Here is an 18,325-nt window from a genome sequence, read left to right on the forward strand (position 1 = left end):
CAGGCTTCTCATTGCTGTGGCTTCTCTTGTTGCAGAGCATGGGCTCTAGGTGCCCGGGCTTCAGGAGTTGTGGCTCCCAGGCTCTGGAGCGCAGGCTCAATAGTTGTGGCACACGGGCTTAGTTGCTCCGCGGCATGTGGGATCTTCCCAGAACAGGGCTCAAACCCGTGTCCCCCGCATTGGCAGGCGGATTCTTAACCACTGCGCCACTGGGGAAGCCATATGGATGAATCTTGGAAACTTTATACTGAGTGAAAGAAGCCATACAAATATCACATATTGTATCATTCCATTTTTGTGAACTATCCAGAACAGGCAAATCCACAGAGACAGAAAGCAGATTAATGGTCGCCTGGGGCTGGGGGAGGAGGGAATGGGAAGTGACTGCTTAATAGGTCTAGTGTTTCCCGTTGAGCTGATGAAAAAGTTCTGCAGCTAGAGAGTGATGATGGTTGTACAACATTGTGAATGCACTTAATGCCTCTGAATTGTACACTTTTAAATGGTTAAAAATAGTAAATTTTATGTTATGTATATTTTATCACATACACAAATAACATATAACCACAGCAAGTCCAAAGGCCCTGTGGCCTGAAGGAATGATATATTTGAGGAGCTGACAAAAGGTCAGCAAGGCTCAATAGCAGGAGGCCAGAGAGAGGTCAGCCCATCCAGGTCCTGTTAGATGATGATAAGAATTTTAATATTTTGCTTATAAACAAGGAGCTTTTGATTTTTATTTGTCTTAAATGGAGCAAGTACTGGGAGGAGAACCAGAGTGCCACCAAAGCACCTACGTAGTCCCTGCTCCTCCTGTCACCCCCTCAATCTGTTGTTCCCACAGCAACCAGAGTGATCTTGTTCAAACACAAACCATATCATGTCACCCTCTCACTTAAACCCCTCCAGTGGCTTCCCATCATTGCCCAAAGAATCAGATTTCGACTCTTTCCCCTGACTTAGAAAGCATACATGAGCTGACTCCAACTTCCTCTCCCGTGACTCCCCCTGTACCCCTGTGCTTCCGCTGCTCTGGCCTTCTTTCAGCTCTTCAATCAGACTTCATTTTGCCTGAAAGCCTTCATATTAGCTGGTCCTATCTTTAGAATGCTTTGCCCCTTAAACTCTGAATGGCTGGTCCCTCACTTCCTGTCATTTAGATCTCAGTATTGATGTCACCTCCTCGGAAAGGCCATTTCAGATGAAAATAGCCACCCAGTCACTATATATTCTAATTCTCTGCATCACACTTATCTAACATTTTCTTATTTGTGTGCTTGTTTTGTTCTCCTCCTCTCCAAACAGGCAGGTAGTTTTGTCTGTCTTGTTCACTGTTGTATCCCCAGTACCTAGATACAATAGCAACTCAAAAAATGTTGAACAGGGCTTCCCTGGTGGCACAGTGGTTGGGAGTCCGCCTGCCGATGCAGGGGACACGGGTGATGCAGGGGGCATGGGTTCGTGCCCTGGTCCGGGAGGATCCCGCATGCCGCGGAGCGGCTAGGCCCGTGAGCCACAACTACTGAGCCTGCGCGTCTGGAGCCTGTGCTCCGCAACAGGAGAGGCCGCGACAGTGAGAGGCCCGAGCACCGTGATGAAGAGTGGCCCCCGCTCGCTGCAGCTGGAGAAAGCCCTCGCACAGAAACGAAGACCCAACACAGCCAAAAATAAATATAAAATAAATAAATAAATTTTTAAAAATGTTGAACAGATGGATGGTACATAGTAGTCATTCAATAGATGATTGTTGCCTGATTGAAGAAGGATGTGGTATTTGAAATGGACTTTGAAATATGTATAAGATAACGGCGGTCTTTGAGCAATGGAGAAGGAGATCATTATGGGCTACAGAACAGCATGAACAAAGGCAGAAAGCTAACTCAGATGAGTGGTGAGGTGCACTAGAAGACCCAGAGTAGGAAAGGATGCAGAAATGTAGGTTGGAGGAGGGCCTCACTCAGGCCAAGTTTGACTCTCTTGTTTAGTAGGGGAGTGATGTGATCTGACCCATGTTTTTACCAAAGTAATTTGGGAAGCAGTATGCAGGATTAGAGGTTGCAGAAGAGAGAGACTAGAAACAGGAAAAGAGTTAGGAGGTAACTGCAATAACCTAATTGGGAGTTGATGAGGGCCGGGCCTTGGGAAGTGGAAGTGGGGCTGGAGGAGGGGCCGAGGCAGTGCATCTCAACCCTGGCTGCATTAAAATCTACTGGGGAGCATTTAGACTTGTGCATGCCTGGGCTCCATCCCCCAGAGATTCCGGTTAACTCGGTCTCTGGTGGGCCCCCAGCAGTCAGTATTTTTAAAAGCTCCCTATATGCTCTAGCTGGGATTGAAATCCCTGGGACAGATAAAAGAAACTGTTCAGAAATAGAATAGACAGCCTTCAGGACTAAGTGGATTTGGGTAGTGAAGGAAAAGGAGGAATTGAATATGACTGACTTCTAGTCTGAGTAAACTTGGAGGACAGCTTTTAAAATGCATAATCTCTATATGGTACATCTAAACAAGGGACTAGTTTACGGTTATTAGCGGGTATGTATATGAAGAACTTTTTTAGTCACAAAAGGACATTTTTGTTATAATATTAAGGAAAAATAAAACAATAGAAAATTTTATATGCACTATGACCTGAACTATGTAAGAACATATAGAAAAGAAATTGGAAGAAAATGTGTATAAAATGTTCACACTGGTAGCTCAGGGGTGGGGGTGGGGTTATAGGTGATTTTATTTCCCATTTTTTATATATACTCTATTTTCCCAAATTTCTAAATGATCATATATAACATTTATAATAAAAGAGGATATTTTATAAAGGAAGCCCTCTACACAAAAGATTAAAATATTCAAGTTTTTAGGGCTTAAGGGGGGAAAATCTTGAACTGTTTTGAGAATTTGCTTAAGTGAACTTTGAGCATATGTCCATTCATCTAAATTTCTGTATTTATTAATATATCTGTGTGTTTCCAGGGATCCCTACCTGAACACTGCAAGTGACTTTTACCCTGGGATTCAGAAATGTCTACAGGACTGAGACCGGACCCGCTAAAGGTATGTTTGCAAAAGCCACTCAGGAAAGCACTCAACCAAAGAAACGAGAGAACTAAGGTTTGCAGATTTGGTCTAAGGAGCCTTGGTGTAAGTATCAGAGAATTAGGGTTGTTCTGAGGACAGCTCGATATATATTATACATGGAATGAATGATGCAGTGTTTCCTCATTAGGGATTTATCCCTGAGCCTTGGGGGAAAGCTGATGTTTAAAAAGAAAGCTAGATTAGAAAAAAAATTTCATAGAGATATTGGGAGCATAAAGTTTTACAGCCAATATAGCCTGCTTGACAAAAAATTTCAGGGACAAAGGGTACTGTTCTCATTTCAACAGAATGACAGCTGAATGTCTCAGAACATGGAGCAGAAACATAAGCATCTCAGACAGCTTCCCCAGACAGCACAAATTAAAAGGAAGGAAAAGGCCAATGCCACTCTGTGACAGGACTACACTTGTGAGACTATAGTGGCAGGTCTAAGCGATAGCTAGGAAGACCAGATTTTTAAATACAAGTGCTACCTCACTTCCCACTGGGGACTTTCTGAACATGTTGGGAGGAATTTGAGAGGGATTGAAGTTCTTCAATTTTGGTGTTTTTTTTTTTTGACCTGGCAATTCCTCCTCTATGACTTTTCCTTACAAAAATAAATAAATGTACAACATGTATTTATAAGATTACTAATTGCAAAATTCATTATTGGAATAGTGAAAGATGGAAACAATACAAATATTCATCAAAAGTGTCTTGCCATTTAGTCATTCATTCTACAAAATTTTTGAACACCTGCTGTTTGCCAGGTGCTCGTCTAAGCATTGGAGATACAGCTGTGACCAAACCAAACCAGGTCCCTATCCTCAGGGAGCTTGCACTCTTCTGGGGAAGACAAACAATAAAATAAATTTTAGCGTATCCATACTATAGAATGCTATGATGTAGGTATATGTTATATGTTATATGTTAGGTATATTTATATGTTATGTATATGTTAGGTATATTTATACTGAATTAACACAAAAGGTCTATCAAGATATATATATATATATAATTTTTACTTATAAAAACAAGTTACAGAAGAGAATTATAATATTCTTCTGAGACTGTAATAATAAAATGTATTAGATCATTCTTAGGAAAACATCAGGATGAAAGATACATGACAAGCTTTGAATGATGGAATTTCACCTCTGAAAATGCTCTTTTGATTTTTTTTACAAGCAGTATTACATTTATAATAAAAATAAGTTATTAAAAAGAAACACTATAGAGGCTAAACTCTAGAAATGCTTTTTGAAAAATAGTTATTGGGATTTTATATTTATCCTGTGGCTGTTGAGCATAGGGAAATTCAGGTAAAACTTTTGTATATATGGGGGTACAAAAATTATAATTATGACTTCAGAATAATTCCTTTTGACCTCAACCAAGTGGGAATGCAATGTGAAGAAAATAATTTTTGAGGTAAACTATGTCATTAAAGCTCCACGTGGATATAACAGTGTTGTTCCCGTCATGATGACACACATCTACTTTTGGAGGGACAGAGCAGAGCTATTTAGAGCTGTTCTGTTTTACATATCATTTGTTTACTGCTGAGCTCAAGGACGCATCCCTTTTTAAATGCCTTTCTTAGCAATTAAATAACATTGTCCATTGGGTTCAGAAACTGTCCCATTGATGGCTTTGCTTTCTACATTTATGTTGTATTTCCAGAGAAATAATCTAAATATCCAGCAACAGGGGATTAGTTAAATAAATGATGTTATTGTGCAGTCACTTTTCAATTGACTCTCAGCTATACTTTCGATGCTCTTCTCTGTATCACAGGTGGTTAGAAACCAGTAAAATACATTTTCCATATTCCCTTTCAGCTTGCATCACATGATGTTTGCTACTGGGACGCACTGGTGGGGAGACTATAAGGTGGAAAAGAGAGTAGCCTTTTTGTCTGTCTCTAGGGGTCCTTCCAATAGCAATAGAGGCAGCAGCAATGACTACAGGCAACTATTTGTTCCCAAAACATCTGTGGCAGTTTTAACAGATTAGTAAGGCTATGGACTCCTGGGTTTCTACTCAGTGGTAGTAGAGGCAGCAGTAGTACCTCTCACAGATCAGTATCGAGTGTCACAAGTGCAATGGCCCACATATGGGCTCCAGCCCCAGGAGTGGTGGCAGCTTTCAGGTTTCTAGGTAAGACACACTGTGATCAATTGTTTGCAGAACTGGCCAGAATTCTTTCTCTCCCTGTTTCAACGCCCCTTTGCAATGTGACTTTGCAGTTTTTCACATAAAAAGTGGAATCTGTTTCTCTACTCTTGGAATCTGGGCTGACCTTGTTCCTTACTTTGAACAATAGAAGGTAGACAAAATGGCACTGTGACAGTCCCAAGCCTAGGTCCCAAGAGGACTCTTGGGCTTCTGCTCATTCTCTTAGAGCCACGTGACTGCCATGGAATAAGCCCACACTGGCCTGCTAGAGAGTGAGAAACCATGTGGGTCTGAGTCTAGCCAGTCCTCTTGTCCCAGCTGAGGTCCCCAAACATGTAAAGGAGCCCAGCCAAGATCGGCAAAGCCAACCCACAACCAACTGTAGATGCATGAGGGCCCTCAACTGAGACCAGAGAAATACCTAGATGAATCCAGCCTAAATTGTTAACCACAGAATTTTTTCTTAAGTAAATTCTCGTTTTACACGAGTCAGTTTGAAGTGGTTTGTTGCGTAGTGATAGCTAACTAATATATACCTTTCTCTCTTTTATTTTTAGCATGTTTTATAACTTTGTAGCAAGTTACTAGCATTAAGTCTGTTCCTGCATTAAATGTATAGGGTGGTTTCTGTTTGCCTGCTGGATACTGACTGTTACAAATGCTATGTCCATAGAATGGGATTCTATCAGATTAATGTTCAAGTAGAATACTTTGACATAGGGAAATTCCCATAGTATGTTTTTAAGTGAAAAAATGAAATTATAAAAAGTACATGTGGTATGATGCCAATTTGGATATATATATACACACACACATAAATAGTGATAATTATTACCTCATGATCTGATATCTGATCACTTTGTGATTTTTTTCCTTTACTCTTTACATTTTCTACATTTACTAAATGCTTTGTGAAAGCATGTATTTCCTTTATCATTAGAAAAAATTTTATTTATTTTATTTTAATTTATTTTATTGAAGTATAGTTGATTTACAATGTTGTGTTAATTTCTGCTGTACAGAAGAGTGATTCAGTTAAATATGTATATATATATATATACACACACATGCACACATTCTTTTTCATATTCTTTTCCATTATGGTTCATCACAGGATATTGAATATAGTTACCTGTGCTGTACAGTAGGCCCTTGTTGTTTATCCACTCTGTATATAATAGTTTGCATCTGCTAACCCCAAAATCCCAGTCCATCCCTCCTCCACCCCCTCTCCCCCTTGGCAACCACAAGTCTGTTCTCTATGTCTCTGAGTCTGTTTCTGTTTTGTAGATAAGTTCATTTGTGTCATGTTTTAGATTCCACATATAAGTGATGTCATATGGTATTTGTCCTTCTCTTTCTGACTTACTTCACTTCATTTAGTATGATAATCTCTAGGTCAGTCCATGTTGCTGCAAATGGCATTATTTCATTCTTTTTTTATGGCTGAGTAGTATTCCATTGTATATATGTACCACATCTTTATCCATTCATCTGTTGATGGACATTTAGGTTGTTTCCATGTCTTGACTATTGTGAATAGTGCTGCTATGAACATAAGGGTGCATATATCTTTTCAAATTATAGTTTTGTCTGGATATATGCCCAGGAGTGGGATTGCTAGATCATATGGCAACTCTACTTTTAGTTTTCTGAGGAACCTCCATACTGTTTTCCATAGTGGCTGCACCAATTTACATTCCCACCAACAGTGTAGGAGGGTTCTCTTTTCTCCATACCCTCTCCAGCATTTGTTATTTGTAGATTTTTTTTAAATGATGGCCATTCTGACTGGTGTGAGGTGCTACCTCATTGTAGTTTTGATTTGCATTTCTCTAATAATTAGCAATGTTGAGCATCTTTTCATGTGCCTGTTGGCCATCTGTATGTCTTCTTTGGAAACATATCTATTTAGGTCTTCTGCCCAGAAAAAAATTTTATTTTAAATTGTTAATTTTTCAGGATATCTAGATTGATTTGGTTTGGGGGAGCCATGATGCTTTCTGTAACTCCCTCTTTAGCAATGTATACAAAACAAGTGGGTTTTGTTTTTTGTGTTTTTTTTAAAAAAATAGGTGACAGGGGAACAGTGTCTTATATCTGCTAACAGTGTCCCAAGCTAGGTTGCAGTCACCCTTGTTGCCCTGTAATCCATAATCACACAGTAGCATATGAAGTGGGACATAAACCACATTTTTCTTTCTACTTTCTAAATCCTTCAAGTCACCTGACAACAAAGCTGCTGAAATATCTTCCTGACATGTATCCCCTACATGTGTCCAACTCTAGATAATTCACTCAGCAGGTGTATAAATCTTTGATTACTCATAATCTTCTATTAAAAGGATGTTATGCTTTTATACTGACTTCACTATCTGTGTAAATGCTGTATTTATCCTGTGACATAAAAGATATAATTGATGGAAACGTGACTCAGAAGCATTCAGCCAAAAGGTAATAGTTCCAGATATACAGGTTCTGTGCAGTTTTTTTTAATTAGTTAATTAATTTGTTTATTTGGGGCTGCGTTGGGTCTTCCTTGCTGTGCACGGGCTTTCTCTAGGTGCAGCGAGCAGGGGCTACATGTTGTGGTGCGCTGACTTCTCATTGCAGTGGCTTCTCTTGTTGTGGAGCACGGGCTCTAGGGCACTCGAGCTCAGCAGTTGTGGCTCATGGGCTCTAGAGCGCGGGCTCAGTAGTTGTGGCACACGGGTTTAGTTGCTCCGTGGCATGTGGGATCTTCCCGGACCAGGGCTTGAACCCGTGTCCCCTGCATTGACAGGTGGGTTCTTAACCACTGTGCCACCAGGGAAGTCTGTTTTTTAACCATTTTAGTCATTTATATCGTAATGTTTATTGACCCTATTTTTCAAACCGAAAGATTGATTAGTGTTCACTGACTTCAGTAGGAATATGCTCTACATAATAGTGACTAATGTATTTTAGTTAGATTCATTTATTAGAGAAGTATCTTTGTACTTTAATAAAACAATACATAAAAATGAGTATGTTGAAATTCCTTCTATTTACAGTGAAATGTACTTTAGATATTCAACCATGCAGATGTTAAATAACCGAGACCAGAGCCCTTATTTAAATGTATAAGTGGCTAAATTTAAGGTGAAGACTGGGCCAGCATGCTGAAGCAGAGTGGAACATTGAGCTGATTATCAATGAGTTAACCTCTAAATTCAGTCCATATGCATGACCCTGATCCTAAACTTCCTTTTGTTAGAACTATCCCCGTCAGTGAGCTGATGACTGCCAATAATTGGGTTATATCATGATCATAATTAGAAACATTTATTGATCGACTGTTGGCATCAGGATTTGAACCCAAACAGTCGCATGTAGGTGCCTGCACTCTTGACAATGGGTTTTGAAGGCAGACTGACTGGGTTTCCTCCTGGCCTCTGCCACTTACCAGTCTTCACATCTGTAACATGGGGATATCAGTAGTTACTACCTTATTGTCTTCACATGAAGCAATATATGTGAAGTGCTTGGAATAGTTATGGCATAGTGGGTGTTCGATAAATATTAGTCGTTAATGTAATAGCACTGTGCCAACTCCTAATTACAAAAGCTTAGATCTAAAAGGAGCCTCAAAGACGATTAAGTTCACTGTTTTTCAACTGCAGGTCACAACTTGTTAGTGAACTGTGAAATCAATTTAAGGGCTCACTCCCAGCACTTAATAAACCAAATAAGAGTATAATCAAATAGAAATTATCAAAGTGCATTGCATGTAATAAGGGTAAGTGTTGTTTCATGAAACATTGTTTTGGAGAGATAGCAGACATGATTGATGCTCTGCTCACATCACCTCAGGTCTCTTTTGCTGGTTCTGCCCATCCCTCAGTGTCTTTGTGCTTCATTCCTAAAGAATCTTCTCTGTAGTTTTTCAGAAAACTTCCCTTCAGCTACTGGAGACATGGTAGCCCAATGTATTTGTATTATTTATCTGTTGTCGCATAATAAATTTTTCAACAACCTAGTGACTTAAAATGACAACATTTATTATCTTACACAATTTCTGAGGGTCAGGAATCCAGAAGTAACTTAGCTGGGTGGTTCTAGCTTAGAGAGTATCATGAGATTTCAGTAAAGCTAATAGCTGGGGCTGCAGTCATCTCAAGGTTTGACTGGGGCTGGAGGATCTGCCTTCAGACTCACTCCTGTGGTTGTTGGCAGGCCTCAATTCCTTGCTGGCTGTTGGCTGGGGGCCTCAGGTCCTTGTTATGAGAGTGCATGTCATGGACCTCTTTATAGGACTGCTCACAAAATGAGACCTTGCTTCCCACAGAGGCAGTGAAGAAAGAGAGAATCCAAGATGGAAGCCACAGTCTTTCATATCTTAATCTCAGAAGTGACATACCATTACTTCTGCTGTATTTCATTGGTTAGAGTGACCAACCATGGAACAGCGTAGGCAGGAAGGTGTGAATACTACAAGGCCGGGATCATTGGAGGCCACCTTTGGGGACTGGCTACCACAGGTACCATGAACTTAAATGCCTGGGAGGTTACATCCTGCTGGGGTGGCCTGTAACCAGTGATTGACTAGGGATGAAATATGAAAGCCCAGCTTTCTTGTCTCAAAGCGAGTCAGTCTCTGGTGTATCTTATGTTCCAGAGCTTCCCACGGGATCAGGCTGAGGCTGAGACTGCACCTGAAATTTGATCCCTGGTTGATTTCTGCACCTTTCCTGCTCTGCCACCTCTATTTCCCATACCACTTTCTCCCGAAAACATCCTTGATAAATCATTTGCAGTCAAATCCTTACCTCAAGGTCTGCTTCTGGGAAACCCAACCTAGGGCAAGGTGGTGTGTGTGGTGTGTGTACTGGGTCAACATAAAACATTTCTTATCGTAAGTCATGGTTAAAAATGTTGAATTTTTTTAAAAAATAGTTTAATCTATATCCATTCCTTCATTTTACAACTTAGTAAACTGCAGCCCAGGCAGGTAAAGTGATTAACGCAATATTACCCAACCCTTAGTGGTTTGATGAGTCCTTGGTTTTATTTTGACTTCCTGTGCTTAGCCTCTGCTTATAAAATCACTTCCATTGGATTGAACTTCAACTCTGCCACTTGATAATTGTGTGACTAAAGTCAATTCAGTCCTTCTGGGCTTTAGTCCCCTGATCTGTAACATGAGGATAATAACTGCTCTGAGTAGAAGGAAAAGGTTGGATCAAAATGAAATCAAATTCAGGCTTCACCACTCACTGGCTTTCCCCGCCCCCCCCAGTTTTTTTTATTGTGATAAAATACACATAACAGAAAATGTACCACCTTAACCATTTAAGTACAATTCAGTGGTATTAGGCACATTCATATTGTTGTGCAACTATCACCACCATCCATCTGCATAACTCTTCATCTTGCAAAACTAAAAACTCTATACCCATTAAACAATAATTCCCCATCCCCCCTCGCCCTAGCCCCTGGGAACCACCATTCTACTTCCCGTCTCTATGATTTACCACTCACTGGCTTTCTGTCCTTAAGCAAACAATGCGTTTTCATTCCCCTCATCTTGGATGAAAAGAGACTAATAGTTTATAGTGTACAGTTTATCAAAATACCTGGTTTTTATAACCAACGGCAGCTGCAATTATTATCATGTACATGGAAGTGCTTTGTAAACTGTAAAGCACCGTAAATACGTGAGTCATTATGGTTATTGTTATAACACTACATATTAATAGGACCCCAAATTCTGCTTATTCTTATAGGGTTATATATCAAAGCATTATAAATTTTTGATCAACCTCATGTCATTATTTTAAAACAAACTATGTTAATAGTATCACCAAGCTTGTTTTCCTCTGGAAAAAAATCAATTTTTCTTTATGGGAAAATTATCTGAAAAATCTTTTTCTAAATGAGTGATTTTGTATTTTAAGTAATTTTTAGTTATGTGGAAAAGCATACGAAAGATAAATTGTAAATATGTGAGGTGTTTTAGTTCTTTGTATCTCTGGTAATATTTCTGACAGTAAGGGAGAATTTGATAATGTTTAGCTTCCAGGGACACTTCTTCTTTGACTAAAGAAGTGGAGTGATTTAACAGTGTGTATTAACATGAGCTTATGTCTCCATTTGGAGCTACCACAACTCTGTCCTGATGGATCAAATATTTCAAAATTTTAAGGAGAAACAGTTAAATGGATCATATAAACAGAAATTTTTAGCAGAAACCGGAAGAAAAGATGTTTTAAAATGTAATAACTTGAGGCCTATATTTAGAAAAGAACCTATTTGCACTTGGGTTTGCCTGTCTGCAAATTAGAAGAATGAATTTGCCTACACAGGGAAAAAATAAAGCCTGATTCCGGCTGAGGGTCTGTAAAACTAGTTTTTGGTTTTGGGAGTTTTGTTTGTTTGTTGTTTTTTAGTTAAAAAACAACTGAGTTCATTGAAAACTACGGCCTTCTCTGTAAAGAAACAAGCACCCGTGTACATTTCTGGTGGAAAATAGTAAATATATCTCTTATGAAAGGCAATTTGGCAGTATTCATCAAAATTACACATGCAGTTTGGACCCGGGAATTCTTCTGGACATGTACACGTGTGCACGTACATGTCACTTATTCTGTCAAGTGTTTCTTTTGTAGCTGAATAGATTATATAGATAATACAGGGTCTCTAAGAAGACCTAAGGAGACTTGGAAAACTTTTACAGGCATCAAAATGAACATTTATCTACCAAATGTGTACACACACATATATAAGAAAATTTATATGAGAGGTTGTTCATTGTAGTTTTTTTTAAAACTTTGATAATAGATAAAAATTTGGAGGCCACCCGATGTCCATCAACTTAGGATTGGTTTAAGAAATTATGATACATCCACACAATAAAATGCTATGCAATTATGAAAAGATTGAGGCTACTTTTTCTGTGCTGAAGTGCTACAAACTCTAAAATATATTAAGTAAAAATGTCAAGATGTAATACAGTGCATATGCTAACTTTTATGTAAAAAGGGAGGAAATATTAATATTTATGTTCAAACACTGGATAAGCAAACAAAATACCCACTTTCTCAAAAGTAGAGATAAAATAATAAAATGCACATGTTCAGTCCTTCCCTCTGCATAAGAAAATGTACTAATAATTGAAAAAAATTGTTCTCAGCATTTGAACTTGTCTCTGAGAGGGTCAGGCATCAGTCTCCCAAACTCAGAGGTAGGTGTGAAGCTGAGTGGGCCCCTTGAAACCATTTATATGTCTTCAAAAAAGATGATGTGCTGAAGATTGAAAAACATTACTTTTGCAAGTCTTCAGGCACATGAATGTATTTGTAATGTACTGGTTTTTCTCCTCCTTTGGGGACTCAGACAAAACTGAGGCAGAAAGAGTTTCGTTTTTATATCCTCTTATACAGTTTTACTCTTCACTAGCAGAATACAGAATTGAGCTTATCAGTAGCAGCTCATAAAATTATTCTGCACATCTCAACACTTAGGTTATGTTGCCTTGTTTAGTAAACCACAATTGAACAGTTATTCTTGTCCTAATATTCCCTGCCTCACCTAGCACAGGGTCTCATTTAACAGATGCTCAGTAAATATTTGCTGAATTGAGCCACCTGCTTTATTTTACATTGATAAAATCATCCAGATGCAGATAAAATGACTTACATTTCAGTTGTGAAATTAAACTCCAGAACTGTGGCTTTCCTTTTGAAATAAGAAATGCTTATCTCAGAAAACCCTTAGTTTATCATTTTGGAAAATATGGTTTTATACTTTGATTTCCAATCCCTAGATAATTGAGGCAAAACGATTTTCAATGCTTCTGGAATTTAAACCAGTGGTAGAGACATGTATTAAATGTACTGATTTGTTTTTTCAGGATATATTTAGTCCTCTTGTATATTGTTTCTTTAATTTTTCTCCTGGTCCAAGTTGGTGGTCAAGATTAATTTACAGGGTTTCTAAAGTAACTAAATTATTGCCCGCTCTTGGACAACTGCAATTGCCTTTTCAATTTCAAACCTTAGAAACAGAGCTCTACCAAAGCACACCTTCTCATTGATTCAGTTTGCTTCAAATTTGGTGCATTCCATGGACAAAATCATACAATTGGTGATAATTATACTATTGAATGCATAAAATCTAGATTCCAGACTGGGAGAAAGGTTATAGACTAGAAAAAATATTTGCAAATTATATATCTGATAAAAGTCTTATATATAGAATATATAAAGAAGTCTTACACTCAACAGCCAGGCAAATAATAAACTTAAAATCAAGGAAAAGATTTTAATAAATGTTTCACCAAAGAAGACATAAAACTGGCTAAGATGTACATGAAAAGATGCTCAATATCATTAGTCATTAGGGAAATGCAAATAAAAAATAAAATGAAATGCCACCTTACATCCACAACAATGGCTACAATCAGAAAGACAAGACACCCGGGCTTCCCTGGTGGCGCAGTGGTTGGGAGTCCGTCTGCCGATGCAGGAGACATGGGTTCGTGCCCCAGTCCATGAAGATCCCACGTGCCGCGGAGCGGCTGGGCCCGTGAGCCATGGCCGTTGAGCCTGCGCGTCCGGAGCCTGTGCTCCGCAGCGGGAGAGGCCACAGCAGTGAGAGGCCCACGTACCACAAAAAAAAAAAAAAAAAAAAAAGAAAGAAAGACAGACACTGCAAAGTGTTAGGGAAGATATGGAGAAATGGGAACTGGCAGATATGTAAAATGGTACAGCAACTTTGGAAAAAGTTTGGCAGTCTCTTCAAAAAGCAAACATGCATTTACCACATGACCCAGCAATTCTACGCCTGAGTATGTAGCCAAGAAAAATGAAAGCAGTGTTCACTAAAGGACTTATATGTGGATGTTTATAGCAGCATTATTTATAGTAGTCAAAAACTGAAACAATCCAAATACCCATCAACTTAAGAGTAAATAAACAAATTGTGGCATATCTATACAATGGAATTTTATTCAGCAATAAAAAGGAACAAAGGACTGATACATACTACAACATGGATGAACCTCAAGAACTCTTTGCTAAGGGAAAGAAAACAGACACAGACTACATGTTGTATGAGAACTGGCAAATCTATAAACATGGAAATGAGGTAGTGGTTGCCTGGAGCTGGAAGTGAGAATCGAGATTGACTAAAAGTGGGTAGGAGGAATCTTTTTGGGGTGATAGAAATGTCCTAAAAGTGGATTTTGGTGATGGTCACAAACTATAAAGTTACTAAAAAGTATTTAATTGTACAGTTAAAACAATTAAATTTTATGATATAAAATTACATCTCAATAAAGCTGTTAAAAGTTTTTTTTTAATTTGGTTTACAAGGTATTCTGTTTGACATTTTATCCTGATTTTTTTTTCTTACTTAATTATCAAACTTAGATGTGAGGATGTGTCTGCATATCTATTTTTAATTAAGGAATATGTGTTCATTGAAGAAAATTCAGAAACTATATACAAGAAAAACCCTTCTATAATTCTACATCTTAATCTAAACACTGTCAATATTTGGGTGTATACCGTTTGTAGAGGGCATCCATCATAGTCCTCCTATTCATGATTGCCCATTAGTTTTTGGATAGTCTTTCTTTTTTTTAATTGACATATAGTTGATTTACAATGTGTTAATTTCTGCTATACGGCAAAGTGATTTAGTTATATATATATATATATATACACATATATATACACATATATATGCATATATACATACATATACATTCTTTTTCATATTATCTTCCATTATGGTTTATCAGAGGATATTGAATATAGTTCCCTGTGCTATACAGTAGGACCTTGTTGTTTATCCATTCTATATTTAAGAGTTTGCATCTACTAACCCCAAACTCCCACTCCATCCCTCTCCCACACCCCCTTACCCTTTGGTAACCAAAAGTTTGTTTTCTATGTCTGTGGGTCTGTTTCTGTCGTAGATGAGTTCTTTTGTGTCATATTTTGGATTCCATGTATAAGTGATATCATATGGTATTTGTCTTTCTCTTTCTGACTTCACTTAGTATGATAATCTCTAGGTCAGTCCATGTTGCTGCAAATGGCATTATTTCATTCTTTTTTTCAAATAAATGTATTTATTTATATGGTTTTTTTGGCTGTGTTGGGTGTTGGTTGCAGTGCGTGGGCGTGGCTTCTCATGTTGTGGAGCACGGGCTCTAGGTGCGCAGGCTTCAGTAGCTGTGGCACGCAGGCTCAGTAGTTGTGGCTCTCGGGCTGTAGAGTGCGGGCTCAGTAGTTGTGGTGCACAGGCTTAGTTGCTCCGGGGCATGTGGGATCTTACCGGACCAGGGCTCAAAACCATGTCCCCTGCATTGGCAGGCAAATTCTTAACCACTGCGCCACCAGGGAAGCCATATTTTGTTCTTTTTATGGCTGAGTAGTATTCCATTGTATATATGTACCATATCTTCTTTAGCCATTCATCTGTCAGTGGACATTTAGGTTGTTTCCATGTCTTGGCTATTGTAAATAGTGGTGCTGTGAACATGGGGGTGCATGTTGGATAGTCTTTCTGTAGTCGGAGAATGTAATGGTTTTAAAACCCATCTGAAAATTTATAGGTGAAATTTATAGGTGAGTCCTTTAATCAAACTATCAAAAATTAAATACAAGGAACAAATATTAAAAGCAGCAAGGGAAAAACAACAAATAACATACAAGGGAATCCCCATAAGGTTAACAGTTGATCTTTCAGCACAAGCTCTGCAAGCCAGAAGGGAGTGGCAGGACATATTTAAAGTGATGAAAGGGAAAAACCGACAACCAAGATTACTCCATCCAGCAAGGATCTCATTCAGATTTGATGGTGAAATTAAAACCTTTACAGACAAGCAAAAGCTCAGAGAATTCAGCACAACCAAACCAGCTTTACAACAAATGCTAAAGGAACTTTTCTAGACAGGAAACACAAGAGAAGGAAAAGGCCTACAATAACAAACCCAAAACAATTGAGAAAATGGGAATAGGAACACACATATCAATAATTACCTTAAATGTAAATGGATTAAATGCTCCCACCAAAAGACATAGACTGGCTGAATGGATCCCAAAACAAGACCCGTATATATGCTGTCTACAAGAGACCCACTTCAGACCTAGGGACTCATACAGACTGAAAGTGAGGGGATGGAAAAAGATATTCCATGCAAATGGAAATCAAAAGAAAGCTGGAGTAGCAATTCTCATATCAGACAAAATAGACTTTAAAATAAAGACTATTACAAGAGACAAAGAAGGACACTACATAATGATCAAGGGATCAATCCAAGAAGAAGATATAACAATTGTAAATATTTATGCACCCAACATAGGAGCACCTCAATACATAAGGCAAATACTAACAGCCATAAAAGGAGAAAGTGACAGTAACACAATCATAGTAGAGGACTTTCACACCCCACTTTCACCCATGGACAGAGCATCCAAAATGAAAATAAATTAGGAAACACAAGCTTTAAATGATACATTAAACAAGATGGACTTAATTGAAATTTGTAGGACATTCCATCCAAAAGCAACAGAATACACTTTCTTCTCAAGTGCTCATGGAACATTCTCCAGGATAGATCATATCTTGGGTCACAAGTCAAGCCTTGGTAAATGTAAGAAAATTAAAATCATACCAAGTACATTTTGTGACCACAACGCTATGAGACTAGATATCAATTACAGGTGAAAATCTGTAAAAAAAATACAAACACATGGAGGCTAAACAATATACTACTTAATAACCGAGAGATCCCTGGAGAAATCAAAGAGAAAATCAAAAAATACCGAGAAACAAATGACAATGAAAACATGACGACCCAAAACCTATGGGTGCAGCAAAAGCAGTTCTAAGAGGGAAGTTTTTATAGCAATACAATCCTACCTTAAGAAACAAGAAACATCTCAAATAAACAACCTAACCTTACACCTAAAGCAATTAGGGAAAGAAGAACAAAAAACCCCCAAAGTTAGCAGAAGGAAAGAAATCATAAAGATCAGATCAGAAATAAATAAAAAAGAAATGAAGGAAACGATAGCAAAGACCAATAAAACTAAAAGCTGGTTCTTTGAGAAGTTAAGCAAAATTGATAAACCATTAGCCAGACTCATCAAGAAGAAAAGGGAGAAGACTCAAATCAATAGAATTAGAAATGAAAAAGAAGAGGTAACAACTGACACTGCAGAAATACAAAAGATCATGAGAAATTACTACAAGCAACTCTATGCCAATAAAATGGACAACCTGGAAGAAATGGACAAATTCTTAGAAATGCAGAACCTGCCAACACTGAATCAGGAAGAAATAGAAAATATGAACGGACCAATCACAAGCACTGAAATTGAAACTGTGATTAAAAATCTTCCAACAAACAAAAGCCCAGGACCAGATGGCTTCACAGGCGAATTCTATCAAACATTTAGAGAAGAGCTAACACCTATCCTTCTCAAACTCTTCCAAAATATAGCAGAGGGAGGAACACTCCCAAACTCATTCTACGAGGCCACCATCACCCTGATACCAAAACCAGACAAAGATGTCACAAAAAAAGAAAACTACAGACCAGTATCACTGATGAACATAGATGCAAAAATGCTCAACAAAATAGTAGCAAACAGAATCCAACAGCACATTAAAAGGATCGTACACCATGATCGAGTGGGGTTTATTCCAGGAATGCAAGGATTCTTCAGTATACGCAAATCACTCAATGTGATACACCATATTAACAAATTGAAGGAGAAAAACCATATGTTCATCTCAATAGATGCAGAGAAATCTTTCGACCAAATTCAACACCCATTTATGATAAAAAGCCTCCAGAAAGTAGGCATAGAGGGAACTTACCTCAGTATAATAAAGGGCATATATGACAAACCCACAGCCAACATCGTCCTCAGTGGTGAAAAACTGAAACCATTTCCACTAAGATCAGGAACAAGACACGGATGTCCACTCTCACCACTATTATTCAACATAGTTCTGGAAGTTTTAGCCACAGCATTCAGAGAAGAAAAAGAAATAAAAGGAATCCAAACTGGAAATGAAGAAGTAAAGC

General features: G+C 38.3%; 1 protein-coding gene across 3 annotated transcripts in view; it reads left to right on the forward strand.

Annotated features, from left to right (window-relative positions):
- Positions 1 to 18,325, forward strand: part of RPGR (retinitis pigmentosa GTPase regulator) — a 274,383-nt gene that overhangs the window by 3,402 nt on the left and 252,656 nt on the right. For all 3 annotated transcript variants that reach the window (XR_010939801.1, XR_010939800.1, XR_010939802.1), the window contains exon 2: positions 2,974 to 3,054. The gene's annotated coding sequence lies outside the window, so the exon portion shown is untranslated. The remainder of the gene's footprint in view (positions 1 to 2,973; positions 3,055 to 18,325) is intronic.

Source organism: Pseudorca crassidens, chromosome X, assembly GCF_039906515.1.
Source record: "Pseudorca crassidens isolate mPseCra1 chromosome X, mPseCra1.hap1, whole genome shotgun sequence".
NCBI lineage: Eukaryota > Metazoa > Chordata > Mammalia > Artiodactyla > Delphinidae > Pseudorca > Pseudorca crassidens.